Source organism: Aotus nancymaae, unplaced genomic scaffold, assembly GCF_030222135.1.
Source record: "Aotus nancymaae isolate 86718 unplaced genomic scaffold, 86718_ANA_hifiasm-v0.15.2.pri h1tg000062l, whole genome shotgun sequence".
NCBI lineage: Eukaryota > Metazoa > Chordata > Mammalia > Primates > Aotidae > Aotus > Aotus nancymaae.
The window spans coordinates 15,681,192-15,699,085 of NW_026988476.1; the positions used below are offsets into that span (position 1 = coordinate 15,681,192).

Consider the following 17,894-nt stretch of genomic DNA (forward strand, 5'->3'; position numbering starts at 1 on the left):
GTATTATATATCTGTGCATTAATGATAAAAATTATTAAAGTCAAGGACTAGATGATAGATAAGGTATGTGTTGGATACAAGGGAAAATGGGAACAAGGTGGAAAAAAATATGGGGTTGTAGAATTAGAATAGACTGGGTTTCTGGGCATGGCAAGGCCCTTTGAAAGAAATGAAATGCAGGAACTGGAAAGCCTACATAATGTGTCTAGTTGATTACTGTATCTCTAGTTTCTTGAGCAGTGCCTGGCACATAGTATTCAGCAAATACTTGTCAAGTAAATATGTAGACCTACTATGTATTCATAAAAATTAAAATAAAAAAATTGAAAGAAGATTATGTCATTTGTAAGCAAGGCTAATTTGACTTCTTTCTTTCCAATTTGAATGCCCTTCCTTTCTATCCTTCTCTCATCTAATTGCTCTTGCCTGGACTTTCAGTGTTGTGTTGAATAAAAGTGGTAAAATTGAGTCCCAGGGCAGGTTGCACTTCTCCAGTGGCTCCTTTCTCAAAATGGCCCTGTGCTGTAGAAGTTTCGGTCCATGCAGCTCCCTAAACTGACATAGGACCTTCTGTAGCTAGGATTGCAGGTATTCATGGTGGTTATAGGTATTGCTGGGGATCTCTCACTTAGCTTTTCCCCATAATGAGAAATTCCCCTTGTCTATGGGACAATCCCAGCTGGGTGCTTTGTTTCCCTTTCTATACTGCTATCCAGAGTCTCCTTGTCTCAGAGGATATTTGTCATTTCCTTGCTGAATTGCAGTGTTCTCCCTTAGACACTCTACCCAAAGTACAGTTATCTATTTGTTGTTTTGGTCCTTCTTTGTGGAGATCAATGTTGGGCACTTCAGATCAGCCCTCTTAATGATGTTTGTCCCTTATATCTTGTGTTTTGTGGGAATTATATTATTGTATTAACATAAACTATTGCGTTATATAGATTTTGTGCAAAGGGAGTGATAAATTTATTTAGCATGGGTTTTTCACTTCTTTCAAAATTGTACATAAGAGTGAGAAAATCTAGTAAACAAACATCTTAAGGTCATCTGCCTCTGTACATTTTCCTTTTGTGTACAGTATAGAAAGTCAGTTGCTAGAGATTTAGCTGTGAAACTCTTCAGAGGTGTAAGTTCTACATTTTATTAACAAGAAAAGAAATAGGTTGGATTTTTTTCATCTGTCACAGATCTTATGCTAGAGAAAATGTTGTAGAATTTTACTGGGGGCTGTACTATTCTAACCTTAGAGTGATTAATGACACCTATCAATACCCTAAAAATAATATGTCTCTGTATTCATTTCTTTCCCCTGTAAATTAATTTGTGTCTTTTAAAAATTGACATTAAAGAAGTTTTATGTTACGAAGATATAGTGAGCTACATCAGGTAAGCTTGATATAGAAAAAAATTTAGATAAAAATTTAATAGCCATCCAGTGTATTCTCTGAAACAGTTTTATTTTCCATGAATAAAGGCCTCCTGTGGTATCCTTTTTAAAGCTATCATAAACACATACCAACCATGTAAAATTGAACTCATTATTTTCCTCTGGAAGAAGAAAAAATAACTCAAATGATGAATTCTGCATCTAAAAAGAAATATATAAACTTTAGAGAAGAGGCAATTTCTATTTAAATTATTTGATTCTTAAGAATTATAATTTATTACTGTTTCACTAGCTGAAGTTATACAAGTTTGTGAAAGGAATGAGATTGGTGGGATGAGGGTCTTATTTCCTTGTAAAATTTCCCCGTCTTTGTTTTTCACTCTTATTAACTAACTTCTAAAAGCTTCATATAATCATCTGATAAATACATCACATCAACTTCAGCCTAGGTGAGCTATGCCCCTTTCTCTTTAAAGTTGGTGTATGCTTTTGGTACAAATCCTTCAAGGTAGTAGTGTCAATGGGGTGATGTTTTGGAACCTGACTAATTCTCATTGCTTTTCAGGTTGTTATGACTTTGTCCTAAAGCCTGGGAGAAATAAGGAAGTCCTAGAGTTTGAGTAGTGTATTTGCTGACACACCTAAGGAGAACCTGGAAGGATGAGGTATATCTGCTTTTCTGAGTGCTTGTGGACTTAAAATAAATTGGCTTCTAGGCTAAAGGAGACTAATGTGGAAGCCCAAGTAGTCCCTAACAGTGCAGTTATCTTTGGCATCTGTTCTGAAGACCATACTTGGGTTTGAATAAAGCTTTAAAAGTCTCATTCCCTTCATCCCACAGAGAAAGACTATGTCTTTCTTTCTTTCTTTTTTTTTTTGAGACGGAGTCTTGCTTTGTTGCACAAGCTAGAGTGTAGAGGTGTGATCTTGGCTCGCTGCAACCTCCACCTCCCGGGTTCAAGTGATTCTGCAGGCTCAGTCTCTTGAGCAGCTGGGACCACAGGCATGCACCACCATTCCTGGCTAATTTTTTGTTGTTGTTGTATTTTTTTTTAATGATCTCACTTCTATTAACTTTTGAAGGTTTACAGCAGTTATTTTTGCTTCTATGTATGAAGGTTAAAAAAATCATTTTTTTTTTTTCATAAAATACAAGAGCAACCAATTTCACCATCGAGTAAAAGTAAAAACTGGGATTCTTTTTTAAATTAGTCCAAAGTGGCATTTAGGAACTTAGTCGTAGGCTGCTGTGCTGACACCATGACAAACCAAAGTGTAGGGTCGGGTCTGGTTTTGTTTCGGTTTCTTTTCAATATCCAATGCTCATGGATTAAGTTCTGGAAATGTTCCAATTGTAAGGCAGGGATCTGTTTGTATTCCACCATGGGTATGCTCCTTGGGTTGGATGCTGGAGGATGAGGCACATTTTGCCGGACCCATGTCGACTACCTAGTAGTCATCAAGTTCAAAAAATTCATCGTCTCCTCCTTGGTGTTCTATTCCCTGGAAATCTACTCGGTACTGCAAGATACCTCCAATTCCACCAAAGCCTTTCACAAACTGAGACCCTTCTTGTGATTTATCTGTGACAATTTCCAACGTAGCTCCAAATTTTTTATAGTTGTTAGCAAACCATTCCAACAGGGGCATGCTCTCAATAAGCTCATGTTCCTGTCTGGTCTCTTTGTCTGTGAAATGAGATTTATCCTTTTCTTGCTCTGGAGTTAGAGAATTTTCTCCTCTTCTGTGCCTTGGCAATGAAGAACATATCTCATTATATCCAGATTTTCATAGACTATTAGAATTTCTACAGCTCCCATTTCCAAAGCCTTTAGTGTATCTTCAATGCCAAAACAGTACTTGCCCGTGTCCTGGCTGATTTCATCAAAGTATCATCCTATTAATTTCTTCTCTTGAAGGAATTTCATGTTGGAGAGGACTTCAGTAGATAACTCAATAGCTTGGTTGAATCTATTTTCACCACTATAGGATATATCAACTAATTTTAAAACTTTCGGTTGTAACTTTGATCAAACATATCAGATTGACTAAGTTCAGTTTTTTTTTTTTTTTTTTTTTTTTTTTTGAGACAGAGTTTCGCTCTTGTTACCCAGGCAGGAGTGCAATGGCGCGATCTCGGCTCACCGCAACCTCTGCCTCCTGGGTTCAGGCAATTCTCCTGCCTCAGCCTGCTGAGTAGCTGGGATTACAGGCACGCGCCACCGTGCCCAGCTAATTTTTTGTATTTTTAGTAGAGACGGGGTTTCACCATGTTGACCAGGATGCTTAGTTCAGTTTTAAAGTCAGCAGATCCAGCTAAAACTAAACCAGCCACATTCACTTTGTCCCCAGAAATAAACAGCTGCACAGCAGTTTCTGCTACTTTCTGAATATAGTTATGTCGCTTTTCCATTCTTAAATGGGCAAAACGCAAGGCTGACTGACCTCCTTTACCGTGTTTCTTTGGGAGATCCACAGTGAATTTGTGCAGGACTTCTCTTGTGTTTCCTTGGAGTGTGACAAAAAAGTGCACCACTACCATCTATTACAATGAATCCAAACTTGCTATCATCTGAAAGTAGTCTGTAAGAGCCTCTGTATGGAATTTGTTGTCACACAAATACAATGATGTATTAATTGGTTTGAAAGCTTCAAAGTCAATGTTGACTTCCTTTTCCTTTCCTTCTTCTGTTACAATTGTTCCACTGTAAACAACCAGATCATTTGGTGGTACTTTGTTATAAAGTTTGAGTTTTTGTTGTACAGATGTAACGGCTCCCAGGACTGAAAGGCGGTTTACTCGTGACTTAATGTTAGATGCAGTTCCAAACTCATCTGCTAACATTTTTGCCACTCGTGAAATCTGGTCTTTGGGAGGAATGATCAAGGATATCATGCTGGTGCCATTGCCGTGGGCTGCCTCCAAGCTCTTAATGAGCTTCTTGATCTTCCAGATCTCCACGCTCCTGTCGGCAGCACTGGGGTCATCCGCCATCTTCTCGCCTCCTCCTCCCTAAGGGCCCAGTCCTGGGCGGCAGCGGCTGCTTCTCCCTGGCGGCAGCTCCGCGGCCTGTTGTATTTTTATTGGAGAGGGGGCTTTACCATGTTGGCCAGGCTGGTCTCAAGCTCCTGACCTCAGGCGATCCGCCCACCTCGGCCTCCCAAAGTGCTGGGATAACAGGCATGAGACACCACGCTCAGCCAGTATTTGCAATAAAACTTTTGTGCCAGTTTCACAATTTTTGTGGCCAAAGTTTGTAATTGATCCTACTTTTTATTGAAGATGGAAACCTTTGTCCTATTCACTGTAGATAATAGCGGTTCACTGAATTTTATATAATTTACATAGAATGTTGGAACTTGAACTTTATTAGCTTTAAGAATATGCAGAGCTTTGATATTCTATAAGCATTCACATTTGTCTCTTCTATTTAATATTTTCTATTCACTAGCTATTAAAAAGCAAAGTAATTTTTAAATACTATGGCTGAAATCTTTATTTGACAAAAAAGAATCATTAGTAGGTTTTCTAAGTGACATAATCATTTGTGGAAACAGGAAGAATACAGTGTCATGTGTTGATGAAAGATAAATTGCCTGTGTGAAGGGATATGTATGTTGGGGTAAGAAACTGACATCTCTATTTAAATGAAAGGAAGGCCTTACCTGAAAATGTCTTTCATACTAACTGAGTGACATAATGCATAATTATCTGTTACAGTTGTTGATGTGGTTTGTGAGTAGGTTAGAATGTTCATTTGAAGAACATCCTACTTACAAGGTTCACATAATACAAGAAATAAAGAAAGTTGGTGCCTCAGAGTTTTAAAAGCCATTAATCATAGTGAATTAAGACAGTTAATCAAGCCTGAGACACTGATAGAAGATTGTCCCTGAGGATTTTTACCTTGAAAACATTTAGAAAATGATGGTTTCTGCTTTCTGCTTGACAGCTTTAGTAAGCCAATTCATTTTCTTCAGGAGAAGCTCAAGGTCAATGATATGACCATGTCATCTTTAAGCGATGTTTTCCCTCACTCATGTAAGCCACTTCAATAGTTATGACTGATGCTGAGGGTGGTACTGTCAAGAAATCATCAGACTGCCTAGCAAGAAGTTAGGTAAAGAGAAAAACCAATAACATTGCAGATTGCAATTTGACTTAAAATAAATATATTTAATATTTTATTGTATATTATTTATACCTTAAGATGCAGTTAACATTTTTTTTTTTTACAATAAATGGTCAGTATTGATTTATTATAAGAGTATACAGAAGAATTGAGCTAAGAAGAATTGAGCTAGGCCATGGTATCTTGCCCTGAGAAAAAAAATCAAAGAAAATGTTTAACTGGGTTAATTTTTTACAAATCATATAATTTCTGTAATGAATTTTAAATAGAATTTCTTAATCAGTTTTTCCCCTTTGATTCCCAAGGCTCTCTATGGTAGCAAATTATTTCAGCACTAAATCATGAAGGCTGGATTCTTGAAGTCTGGCAGAGGCAAATGTCTCATTAATGCTGATCAGAGAGACATCTGTGATGATCCTGAACATCAGGCCAATCTGCAGAGCTGATCGGTGGCTGATGAGTGGTTCTGAAGTGAGTCATGCTGGGAATGAAGACTCTATGAGAATGAGGTGATTACATCTCTGTTTTCAGAAAATGACCTCATAACCCCCAGACTGACATGTTGAATTTCTCAAGGCTTAAGTGTACATACTTCCAATATATTGCCCCCATACAATTTGAATGTGATTAAAGAATTGAGTCAACTTTCAGGAGAATTCAAGCTCCTTAAATCCACTTTGTCTTGAATACACTGGAATTTAGATAACTTGAAATTTGTTTAAACCCTTTATTTACTTTTGTAGAGACTTTCTGGCCTCTGATGTAATAGTGGCAAATTCTTCTTTCCTAAATTGTGCTTTTTCTTTTAAGAAGAAAAAAGAATGCCTAGGATTTATGGTAACAAATCATATTGAAAGAGGAATTTAAACAAATAACCATCTTTCTCTAGCAATATATGTCTGACCTAGAGCTTATTGCTGGAATATACTTTATAGTGAATGGCAATGTAATAAAAGAAAAAAGCTATTGGAAGTAGGTGACATTACAAATACTAATATTTTCTGTAGTCCCAGCTACTCAGGAGGCTGGAGAATTGCTTGAAGCCAGGTGATTGAGGCTGCAGTGAGATATGACTGTATCTGTGAATCGCCACTGCACTCCAGCCAGTGCAACAGAGTGAGGTCCCATCTCAAAAAAATGATGGCTAAAAGAAAATTATATCACTTAAAAATGAACTTGAAACATTAAGCTGAAAAATAAAAGTTAAAAATTGTTATAGCAACACAAAATGGTACTTCTGAAGAATTAGAACTATCTATTATGTACTTTTTTAGCCATTAACTTGTTTTTCTCTCTTTGTCACTAAACCCCACCATTTCTTAGGCAGAAATCCATGCTGATTTTTACTCATGTATCAATGACAAGGATAACACATATTGAAAACTATTTGAAATAAATTTAAAAATTGGTAAATAGATAATGAACATTGATGCTTAATGAATAATGTAAATTAAAATGGTTAATAGTTTGGTTTTCTTGGCTTTTCTACTTTCAACTTTTAGATATTAAAATTAACGTATATAGAGAGAAATAAACATTTTGATATTTAGTTATCAACAGACAGGATCCAGAATGGTAATAATTTAAACAAATAATTCATACAATAATATTTAGAACTCTTTCTACTTTGAATATGAAGCAAGATAATTCATCTTATAAATTAGTAATTTTTTGCAACAGTGCTAATTATACTTATGCTGCTATAGTTAAGCCATGCCATGATTAAGAGTCTGTCTGCCTTTCCAATTATAAATAAATACTTTAAGCCATTATCTCAGGATTCCATGCTGTTTTCAGGGAAAAATTTTTCTTCATCAAATACAAATCAAAGAAATTACATGAAGAAAAATGTGCTATCTTTTGCAGGTTTCATTGTAGTGATATGTGGCAATTAAGACAAGAGTTCATAGTCTTAATTATCTTGTGTTAAGCAGAATGGAGACTAAAGCAATAAACATTTAAATTAATTAAAAAAAGAAAGCCTGGGAAGAAATAGCTTTTGGGACTAAAAGAGTTTCTTGTCATGCTTTATTCCACTTCCTGTTTAGCTAGACTTCTTTGCCTACTTTTTGAACTTAGCTATAAGGTAGAGCTGTGAATATATCCAAACAAGAGCTTATTCATAACGGTGTATAGTTACCATGTGCTATATACAATACCTCCATATAGACCAGGTCAATATAATTGATAGCACTTAATTCAACTGGGATTGATTAATCTAACCCAAATAACCTTATAGGGCACAGTAGATCAACCATTTAATCCCATGGAATCATCAAAAAATATTTACATTTACCACACTCATGGTACTCTATTACGCAGTATTTATCTTCTCAGTGATCATTTATTGAGCACAACATACCTGCTATGCAGGTTGCTAGGTTATGGGGGTAAAATGCATAGCTCCTTTTCTTATTGAACTTATAGTCTAATGCAAGAGCTAGGCAAGTAAACAGACACATGCTCTGAATAATATTTACTATAGGAGAAATAGCATAAGGAACTTTGAGAACAGTGAAAAAGAAGAGTACTACTTGACCACAAGGGGTGGAGGAAGTCAGGGCAGAGTCTGAGATGAGAAAACAGCCTGCTTAAGTTTTAAAAGAAGTCAAGGTATTAGTTTAAAAAATGAAGGAAGGCCATCCTGGGGAGGGGACTCACCAGACAGAGGGAAGATTTGAGCAAAAGGATAGGATAATATATATATATATTTTGAGATGGAGTCTCACTCTGTCGCCCAGGCTGGAGTGCAGTGGCGTGATCTCAGCTCACTGCAACCTCCACCTCCTGGTTTAAGCAATTATCTCTCTCAGGCTCCTGAGTGGCTGGGATTACAGGCGTGTGCCACCATGCCTGGCTAATTTTTTTGTATTTTTAGTAGAGACGGGGTTTCACCATCTTGGCCAGGCTGGTCTTAAACTCCTGACCTCATGATCCACCTGCCTCCCAAAGTGCTGGGATTACAGGCATGAGCCACCGTACCCAGCTTGGATAATAATGTTAATAACTAATAGGTATTTAAGTCTTTGCTTTATGCCAATTGTCCCCTGGTTTCTTTTTTACACATTTCCTCCATTTATTTAATCCTCACAAGAATTGAATGAGGTAGTAGTAGTATTTTTATTTTACAGATGAGGAAACTGAAATTTTAAGATGCTAACTTGTTAAGGACAAACAACTTATGCTTTGTTAAGCAGAGAACTTAAACCTATATTTATATGACTCCAAAGTCCATGCTCTCAGTGTTCTCGTGTCAGCTGCACAAAAATGATGTAGTACAGACACTGTATGTTGTTATGAATTCATTTGTTCATTTATTCAAGAAGTATTTGCTGATCTAGGCACTATGCTAGATCCCAGAGATACAAAGTAAATTCAGAAATGGTCTCTTTCTAGAGGAATATTTTGGCTTAATAGTTTGGATATGGCCTATAGATAGGACAGGCAAACAATCCCATGAGTTAATAGTGTCTTAAAAATTATAGTGTCTTTCATGCACACGAATGTTCATTGCAGCACAGTTTACAATAGCAAAGATCTGGAACCAACCCAAATGCCCATCGATGATAGACTGGACAGGGAAAATGTGGCACATAAACACCATACAATATTATGCAGCCATCAAAAACGATGAGTTCGTGTCGTTTGTAGGGACATGGATGAACCTGGAAACCATCATTCTCAGCAAACTGACACAAGAACACAAAATCAAACACTGCATGTTCTCACTCATAGGCTGTTGTTGAACAATGAGAACACATGGACACAGGGAGGGGAGCACTACACACTGGGGTCTGTTGGGGGGAAATAGGGGAGGGACAGTGGGGAGTGGGGAGTTGGGGAGAGATAGCATGGGGAGAAATGCCAGATATAGGTGTAGGGGAGGAAGGCAGCAAATCACACTGCCACGTGTATACCTATGCAACAATCTTGCATGTTCTTCACATGTACCCCAAAACCTAAAATGCAATTAAAAATATATATATATATAAAATTATAGTGTCTTAATATTATAAGTGCTTTGTTAGGGTATATATGAAATTCAATAGGAGGGTTACATTTTGGTGGGCATGGGGAGTCAGTAGTGGGTCAAGAAAATATTAATTAAGAAGATGACATTATCTGAGTTCCCAAAATCGGGATAAATGAGGGCATTCCAGATAACAAAGCAAACTGAGAAAAGCCATAGAAATATCAAGCCTGGATTTGGAGGTAATATCCAGTAATTCTGTGTGATCTAGGTGCAGAGAGTGACATGATCAAATTTTGAGGGGACGGATAAGAAAAAATGTTTTTGAAGTAGAATAAATGATATTTGATTATCTTTGGATATTTGGGTGAGGAAAAGAGAGGAATACTTAATAACTCATAGACTTGTCTTTGTTGGTTGGGTGGCTGGTGATTACAAATTTCAACAGTGAATATGGTAAAAAATTGAGCTGAAATTGGATGGGGGAGAGATAATAAGAATAGTTAGTTTAGTTGTATGTATGTTAAGTTAGGCAGAGGTATCTGTAGGCTCTTGACCTAGAATTCAGGACAATGTCTTAGTTGCAGATCTAGATTTATAGTTATGAACATACAGAAGGATGATTTCAAGTTGCAAAACTAGATGAAGTCTCTGTGGTGGCATGTCAAAGAAGAAGATGAAACATAAAACTGTGAAATATACCAATCTTTTAATAATAGCCAGAAGAATAAGAGCTTAAAGAGATATTAAGATGGAATGGTTAAGTATACAGTCAGAGAACCAGGAGAGAGTGATATCATTAAAGTAAAATTAAAACAGAGTTTAAAGATAATGAGAGAGATCTGAAGTTTTTAGTGCTCCAAAGAGGTCGCGGGAGATGAAGTTCTCAAAGAGTTTTTAGAATTTGACATGTGCGTGACGGCAACATTGGTGAAATAGTGAAGTTGTGAACAGAGGAGAAAACACTGATATACTTGTTATTGGAACTAGAAATGGTCTGACTAGAATAAGGATTATGTATATGCTGCTCACTGGATATCAGAGATCCAGAATCCAGTGATATCAATTAGCACATTTGTGTGGTTTTCTCAAGAAGCTCTCAGCAGCCACAGTATAAGATCAGAGAAGCCTGATTGTTAAGTTTATCCAAGATTGAAAGTATTCAGAATGGCTGTCGAAGAAAGATAAGGGGACTAGTATCAGTATTAAGCACATGAGGAAGAGATTAGGTAAAATGTTTCCTTATGGAGTTTAGGCAAATGAGGGAAAGAAGCAAAGTCATAGGGGAGTAGTGGTGAATGAGGATAAAATAGAGGGATCAAGCATCTGAAAAGCCTTGTTGAGGGCTACCATAGACATTACTTCCTGAGAAGCCCTAGACCCTCAAGTCTGGCTTGTGTGTCCCTCAATAAGCCCCCATAGCATCCTGTACTTCTCCTATCATAGTTATTTCCATTAATTTCTTAGGTAGTTGTCACTAGGCTACCAGCTCTTATTCATCCTTGTTTCTTCAGTGTCCTACTTTAATGCCTGGTACGTGTAGGTGGTGGAACAAATAAACAAACATGAGATAGTGAAAGAGAAGGAGGAATATGAGTTTATATTCAGATTAATATTTCTGAATTAAGATTTCAAAGTTGATGCAGTTCTGGTTGATGACAAGGTCCAGACTGTGGTTGAAGTGGACAGAGCATAGTTGAAATCGAGGAGGTCATGAAGATGTGAGGCCATGGTATTATATGGATCACCTGTCTAGGTATTAAGGCTGTACAGAATCTTAGGAAGACTGGAAATAAAAGGAACTTAGGATCCCAGGACATAGTTCTCAACCAATAAGGGTGAATAAGCTAAAGTTCAGTAAATGAGAGCAAGGGAGAAAATAATATGGAAAAACAGAATGGCACAACCTTAATAGAGAAAGGACGTTTTCATGAGGGTGTAGGTGACCATGAGGACTACTTCAGAAGTATAGGGTATGGGCTCAATGAGTTGTGTAAGGCAGGAGGGCTAAAGCAGTGATCAAATGGCAATGAATCTAATAAACCCAGCCAAGGATCTTGTTTTTGTTCCATGAATATTACAATATAAAAGATACAAAAATATCCTTTGCTTTTAAAGTGTGTCAAGGTAACTTTGAAAGAGTAGAATAGTAAAACAAACAAACAACAACAACAATAAAACCATAGGATTTAAAACTGTGGAGACAGGGATTCTGGACTTGCCTCTACCATCACCAGTTTCTAGTTGAGTGTTGGTGGTCAGATTTCTTAACATTTTATGGGTGAAATGAAGGCATTTGATTACCTAGTTTTAAAATTCTTTTTCTTGGCTTGCAAAGTTTTGTAACCTGACACCATCCTACCTATTCACCATTCCTGTAAACCTCAATGTGACCTGCCAGGTTAATCTACAAGATATCTTAAGAATACACACTGCTCATTTTGATTTTAATACTTTTGTTAGGTGTAGAAGGTATTTGGGTTACCAGTGGTGAATCTGTACGGATCTGTAACAACCTCATTTCTTGCTTCCTCAGAAGAAAAAAATTGACTGATGGGTCTAGGGCAGAAAAAGAGACCAAGGCAAGGTTCAGAGCAGGAGTGGAAGTTTATTTTAAAAAGACTATTAGAGGAGGAAAGAAAGGAAAGTACATTTGGAAGAGACCCCAGTGGCCAAGCTGAAGGACAAATGTGGCATTTATACTTGATCCTAGGACTTTGCAGATTGGCCCTATCTTGGGGTCTTGTGTCCCTTTCCTGTGGTTCTTCCCTTAGGGCAGGCTGCCCACATGTGCAGTGCCCTCATTACACTTGGGAAGTGAGCATGTGCAGTGTGGTTAGGAAGTTGTACACATGCCCATCTGAGGCTTTCTTCTCTTTTCTGGTGGAATGCCATTTTGTCTCTTACTGTGCATGCCTGGGCTTACTCACCCAATACCTGAGATCTTATTATCAATCTCAAGTGTTTTTATCTGTTTGGGAAGTTGCTTTTCTCTGGTGCCTGCTCTCAATTAACACTTTAGTGTGACACTGTAGACCATCAGGAGATTGTCTATACCTGGCTCAGCTGCCAAATTATCATTTTTAGAGAGGCAATGTTGGTATGGACAGGATGCAGGGAAATACTGGGTAGAAGAGGATGGTTCCCTGACAGAGGCTCCACCCTCAAACCTGGAAACCTGTGGCCCTTATTGGAACAGGCATTCCTGTTTTTGCACCCAAGTCTTGCCTTTTGGCCCACCACGTCCCCCTGTTCTATACCTATATAAACCCCAAACTCCAGGCTCCATGAGTGGATGAGCAGAGGAGCAGAAGAGGAGCAGAGTGGTATGGTAGAGAAGGAGAAACGAGAAAGAGTGTCTGAATTTCAAGAGGAATTTTGCTAGGGACAGTCAGAGAGATTGGCCACAAGACAGCCAAACCTCAGAGGAAGATAATCTTTCTACTCCATCCCCTTTCCAGCTCCCCATCCATCTTGCTGAGAGCCACCTCCACCACTCAAAAAAAAAAAAAAAAAAAAAAAAAAATCCCTGCATACACCATCCTTCAAGTCAGTGTGTGACCTGATTCTTCCTGGATGCCAGATATGCACCTGGGTACCAAGAAGGCATGGTGTAAAAGGCTGTCACCCTGACTCTCTGCTAAGCTGGTTTAACACTTAGCTATCTGTGGATGGCAACTGCTAAAAGAACATTAATTGTAATACATACCTAGATGCCACTGTGGTTCTGGAGCCCAAAAGGTCTTACCCTGGCTCCTGTACCTGCTCTTCTGCATGCTCTCCCTCACATAAAGGGTTTGAGCATCCGTGGCAGCAAATGAGCCACACCCCTGTCACAAGTGGTGCAAGGGGGTCAGATAACTCTCCCATTTCAGTGTGATAATTGCCCAACCATCACCTGATATTCCTGTTGAGTAGGGGGAGAGCCTTCTCCTGCCCCAATCATGCCTGTTTAACTACCTGTAACACTTTCATTCATTGTTTCCTTTTCTTGGAATACCCTACACATGCCTATACATTTATTTAAGGCCCAATGTAAGTTCTCTTTTTCTATAAAGCCTTTCCTGCCTTCACCAGTGCTCACTCCTGGCTATCCCTTCTGAATCTCAGCAGCTCTGAAGGTCTATTCCAGTACAGTTCAGCACTTACCCTTTTATACTGTTCAATGTTTAATGGAATCTTAGGCAGTAAAATAAAATTCCCTATTCTGGAAGCTAGGAGCTTTGAGATTTAGTTTCTGTTGTAACGAATACTGTACTCTTGTACAAGAGGTTTCCTATCTTTAAAATGAATGGATTTGACTGGAGAATAGCTTTCTTAGTTTGGGTATTACCTAAAAGCAGGGCCAAAGAAAGAGTTTGTGTGCAGGTGACTTATTTTGGCCAGTCATCCCCGAAAGAAGGAGGAAAGACCTGGGGAAAGTGGGACAAGGAAGGAGGAAGAACTACTATAAGGGAATATTACTGAAGCTACTGATGGGGGAAATGGGGTTCCATCTGTTGGGACCTCATGAGAAGCATAAAGAGCACCTCCAAGAATTGCTTTCCAGAAGAAGGGAGATGGAACAATCAGCTCCATCCCCATAAGCCCAGAGTTGCTCTTGCGGATGCTTCCTCTCCTGAGTTTCTGAGCTACACATTAGCTGCTGATCCGAGCTACCTGGGGGCAGAAAGCCAGGAGGCATAGCACATCTTTGAAGTGAGATACTGTCAGTGTGAAGTCAAAACCATTCTGGATATATCCATTCACCCATAGCTGAAATCAGAGGAGAGGCTGAGAGGGAGTGAGTCTGGGTACTGCCAATTTCAAAATTCTGTGAAACAATGACACATTCTTAGATAAACTTTGCAAAGCTGAGACACAATTTAGTAAATCTGGGGTATGCAAAACTCCTATTGTCTCTGAAGAGGGATATTTTAATCAATTCTAATAGTGGTAGCCCAAAAACTATTATAAGGAAAAAGTTAAACAAAATCTCTATAGGTTATTTAAAGTGATTCAATGAATGACTTTTGGAGAGACTGAAATAATGCCTCAGAATGACCTCCTCTAAACATGGCAAAGTCTCTAGGAAGATTATTTAGAGATAAAATAAAGAGATTTGGAACTGAAATATAACTAATAATTTCTTAAGCTACAGGACCGACACATTATATAATTTTAAGGGAAATTTGCAGAATTAGAGAGAACATCAGATGCTATTTCATGATAAATAAGTGCATCTTGGAGAGTTCCAGGAATGAAAGATGACCCAGAGGAAATAATTCCTGAGCAAGAAACCACCACATAGAAACCTCAATATTGATATTTCTCCAAGACTTGAGACAACACTTTTCTGACTGCCCTTCTTTGAAGATTCTATTATGATTGAATTTTCACAAACCCACCTGAAGATTTTTAATTTCAGGGGGATTTCAATTGCTGAAAAGAATAGGGCTATAAAAAAATGTTAATTTCTTGGTCATGTTAGCCTATTGGCTCTCTTGAAGTCTTGCTCCATTGGGTACCTTTCCTTGGTATAGAAGGGCTTGTAAAGTATTTCTTGGAGGAGGATATAATGCTCAAGACCAACTTCTGTTCTTTCTGGTGAGTTTCAGATTTTCACCTGGACTCAATTTCTCCATATTTTGCTCCCACATATACCAGTCCCCTAGAGAAATTTCCATGTCCTTCATCCAACTGCTCTCATGATAATTATAATCTCCAGGTCTTTACAGGTATCATTAGTGGAGAAAATGAAGGGAGAGAGAACATAATCTGCTATCTATCTTTCTAAACCTCTTGGTTTCTGTTCCCTGTCAAGCTAGACTTGAGTCGTGTTCTTAGCTGAAGCTGAGCTGCCACTGCTATTTTTCTGCCGTGCAGTGGCCAGTGGTCAAAAATTAGACAGGGTTGTGTCTTTGGTAGGAGCCATCCTCCCAGTTGCCACACCAGAAATCTAAAGGTCATCCTTAAAAACTCTGCCCCCAACCCTCTGTGTCATTTATATCCAATAATCACAAAATCCTTCGGATTCCACCTTTTTAATATTTGTCTACTACTTTCCTCTATTCATATTGCCTTTTACTTTGCTTTTCTCTTCTCTGGATTCTGGAAATTGCCTTCTACTATCTACTTAACACCTTGCTCCCTTTAATCTTTCACTGACCAGGTAGAGTAATGTTTTCAAAAGGCCAATGCAATAGACTTGCTCTCTTGTTCAAAATTCCTTCAATAGTTCCTTCATTTACCCCAGAAGAATACAGAAGACCCAGTTTATTTCTCCAGACTCCTCCATTGCCACTCCACACTTTTAATTCTATGCTACATCTCTAGTGTATTACTTGCAGTTCCCCATGCAGTCTGGTCAGTCAGTTACACTCATGTTATAATAGCATCAGGAGTGATACTGAAAATATTTATCACCTGCTGTGGCATTGGCACCAAGCAATCAAAACAGAGAACAGTCCATTCAGAATGGATATTGGCTATGAACAGCTGTCTAAATATCCACCCTGAGGAGTCCCCATGTATATCCACCTAGCATTTATTACAGTGTATTGCTAGCTTGCTTATTAGAGTAAAAGCTTCTTGTACACAGAGGAAGTATCTTGTTTCTGTTGTATTTCTGACTATGTTATAGAAACTCAAATTTTAAAAGTTAATTTAATGAATGAATTTTGCAACTAAATTCCAGCTTAGGGATCTGTTTGTCAAATCCTGTTCTTCATCACGTTATACTGAATATTAGATAATGGAGAAAATGGAAAAGTAGATCATCCTTTGATGAAATAAATCATTATCTATACTTTAGGTACCCACAGATTTGTCTCTCCCTTAACCCTTCCCACAAGCACTCCTAGAGTGAGAAGATGATGGATAACATTACTACCTTTTGAATAATTGATAATATAGTCACTTTTTGTGATTTTTGGCTTTGCATTTTTTCCTAAATTGCTGAATTTTTATTCTTAGACAGCTAAACCTTCAGATATTCAATTTTGCAGGATATGATGAGGCTGCAAAATGATAATGAAGCCTGTTTATCAGTAAAGTTCCTGTGTAAGTTTTTAGGTAGGACTATCATGGTAAACTCTTGTTTCTCTATCTTAGGCAGTATCTCTCATCTTACATACTTTTCTAGAACCTTGGCATTTCCCTGTTAAGAGATGGATTTATGCCCCCTACCTTTGAAGACGGATTGGCCTTTGTGACTGCCTCAATATGAGAAGTGAAGGCTGGGCATCGTGGCTTATGCCTGTAATTCCAGCACTTTGGGAGGCTAAGACAGGCAGATCATCTGAGGTCAGGATTTGAAGACTAGCCTGGCCAAGATGGTGAAACCCCATCACTACTAAAAATATAAAAATTAGGTGGATCCAAGATCACCGAATAGAAAACACAGAGGCTGAGTGAACACTGCATTTCCAAATGAGTTATTACTGCTCACAGACCAGGAGATTCCTGGGCTGAAAAGCACCATGAATTTCCAGCATGGCTGTTTCAGCTGGCGCAGAGGGTCTCCACATAAAAACTCACAGAAATCTGGGCGGCCATTTCAACTGGTGCCTGGAATGCCAGGGAGAGAGAACTGCCCATTCAACTGAAAAAAGGGGGCTGAAACAGGGAGCCAGGTGATCTGGCTTGGTGGGTCCCATCCCCACAAAGACCAGCAATCTGAAATGCTCTGGATTGAGAGTTTCGCAGCAAGTACAGCTGGATCTGACACAGTCAAGCTCTGTTGGGGGAAGGGCATCTGCCATTACCAAGGCAGTCCACCACTACTGAGGCAGTCCACCATTACCAAGGCAGTCTGCCATTACCGAGGCAATCCACCATTACTGAGGCAGTCTGCCATTACTGAGGCAGTTCTAACTATACCTCTATAAACAAAACTGCAAGGAAGTTCACACAGCAGCTAGGCAGAGCCCACAGCAGCTCAGCAATGCCTCTTCTGGCAGACTGTAACTAGACTACCTCCTTACTGGGCAGGGCAGCTCTGAAAAAAGGTAGCAGCACATCAGGAACTTATAAATAAAGCCCCACCTTCCCAGGACAGAGCACCTGGGCAAAAAGGCGGTTATGAGTTCCTCTGCAGCAGACTTAAATGTACCTTCCCAGCAGCTCTGAACAGAACAATGGAGCTCACAGCTCAGCACTTGAGGTCCTATAAGGGACAGACTGTCTCCTCAAGCAGCTCCCTGACCTCTGTATGTCCAAAGAGTCACCTTATAAAGGAGAGCTCAGGCTGACATCTGGCAGGTATCCTTCTGGGATGAAGATAACAGAAGAAGAAAGTGGCAGCAACCCTTACTGTTCTGCAGTTGCCACAGGTAGTCCCCAGGCAAGCAGGGTGTGGAGTGGACCTTCAGCAGACCTACACCAGAGGGGCCTGACTGTTAGATGGAAAACTAAAAGACAGAAA

At 38.8% G+C, this 17,894-nt stretch overlaps 1 pseudogene; it reads right to left on the reverse strand.

Moving 5' to 3' along the window:
- Nucleotides 1-2,584: 2,584 nt before the first annotated feature.
- Nucleotides 2,585-4,404, reverse strand: LOC105719924 (eukaryotic peptide chain release factor subunit 1-like; annotated as a pseudogene).
- Nucleotides 4,405-17,894: the final 13,490 nt, after the last annotated feature.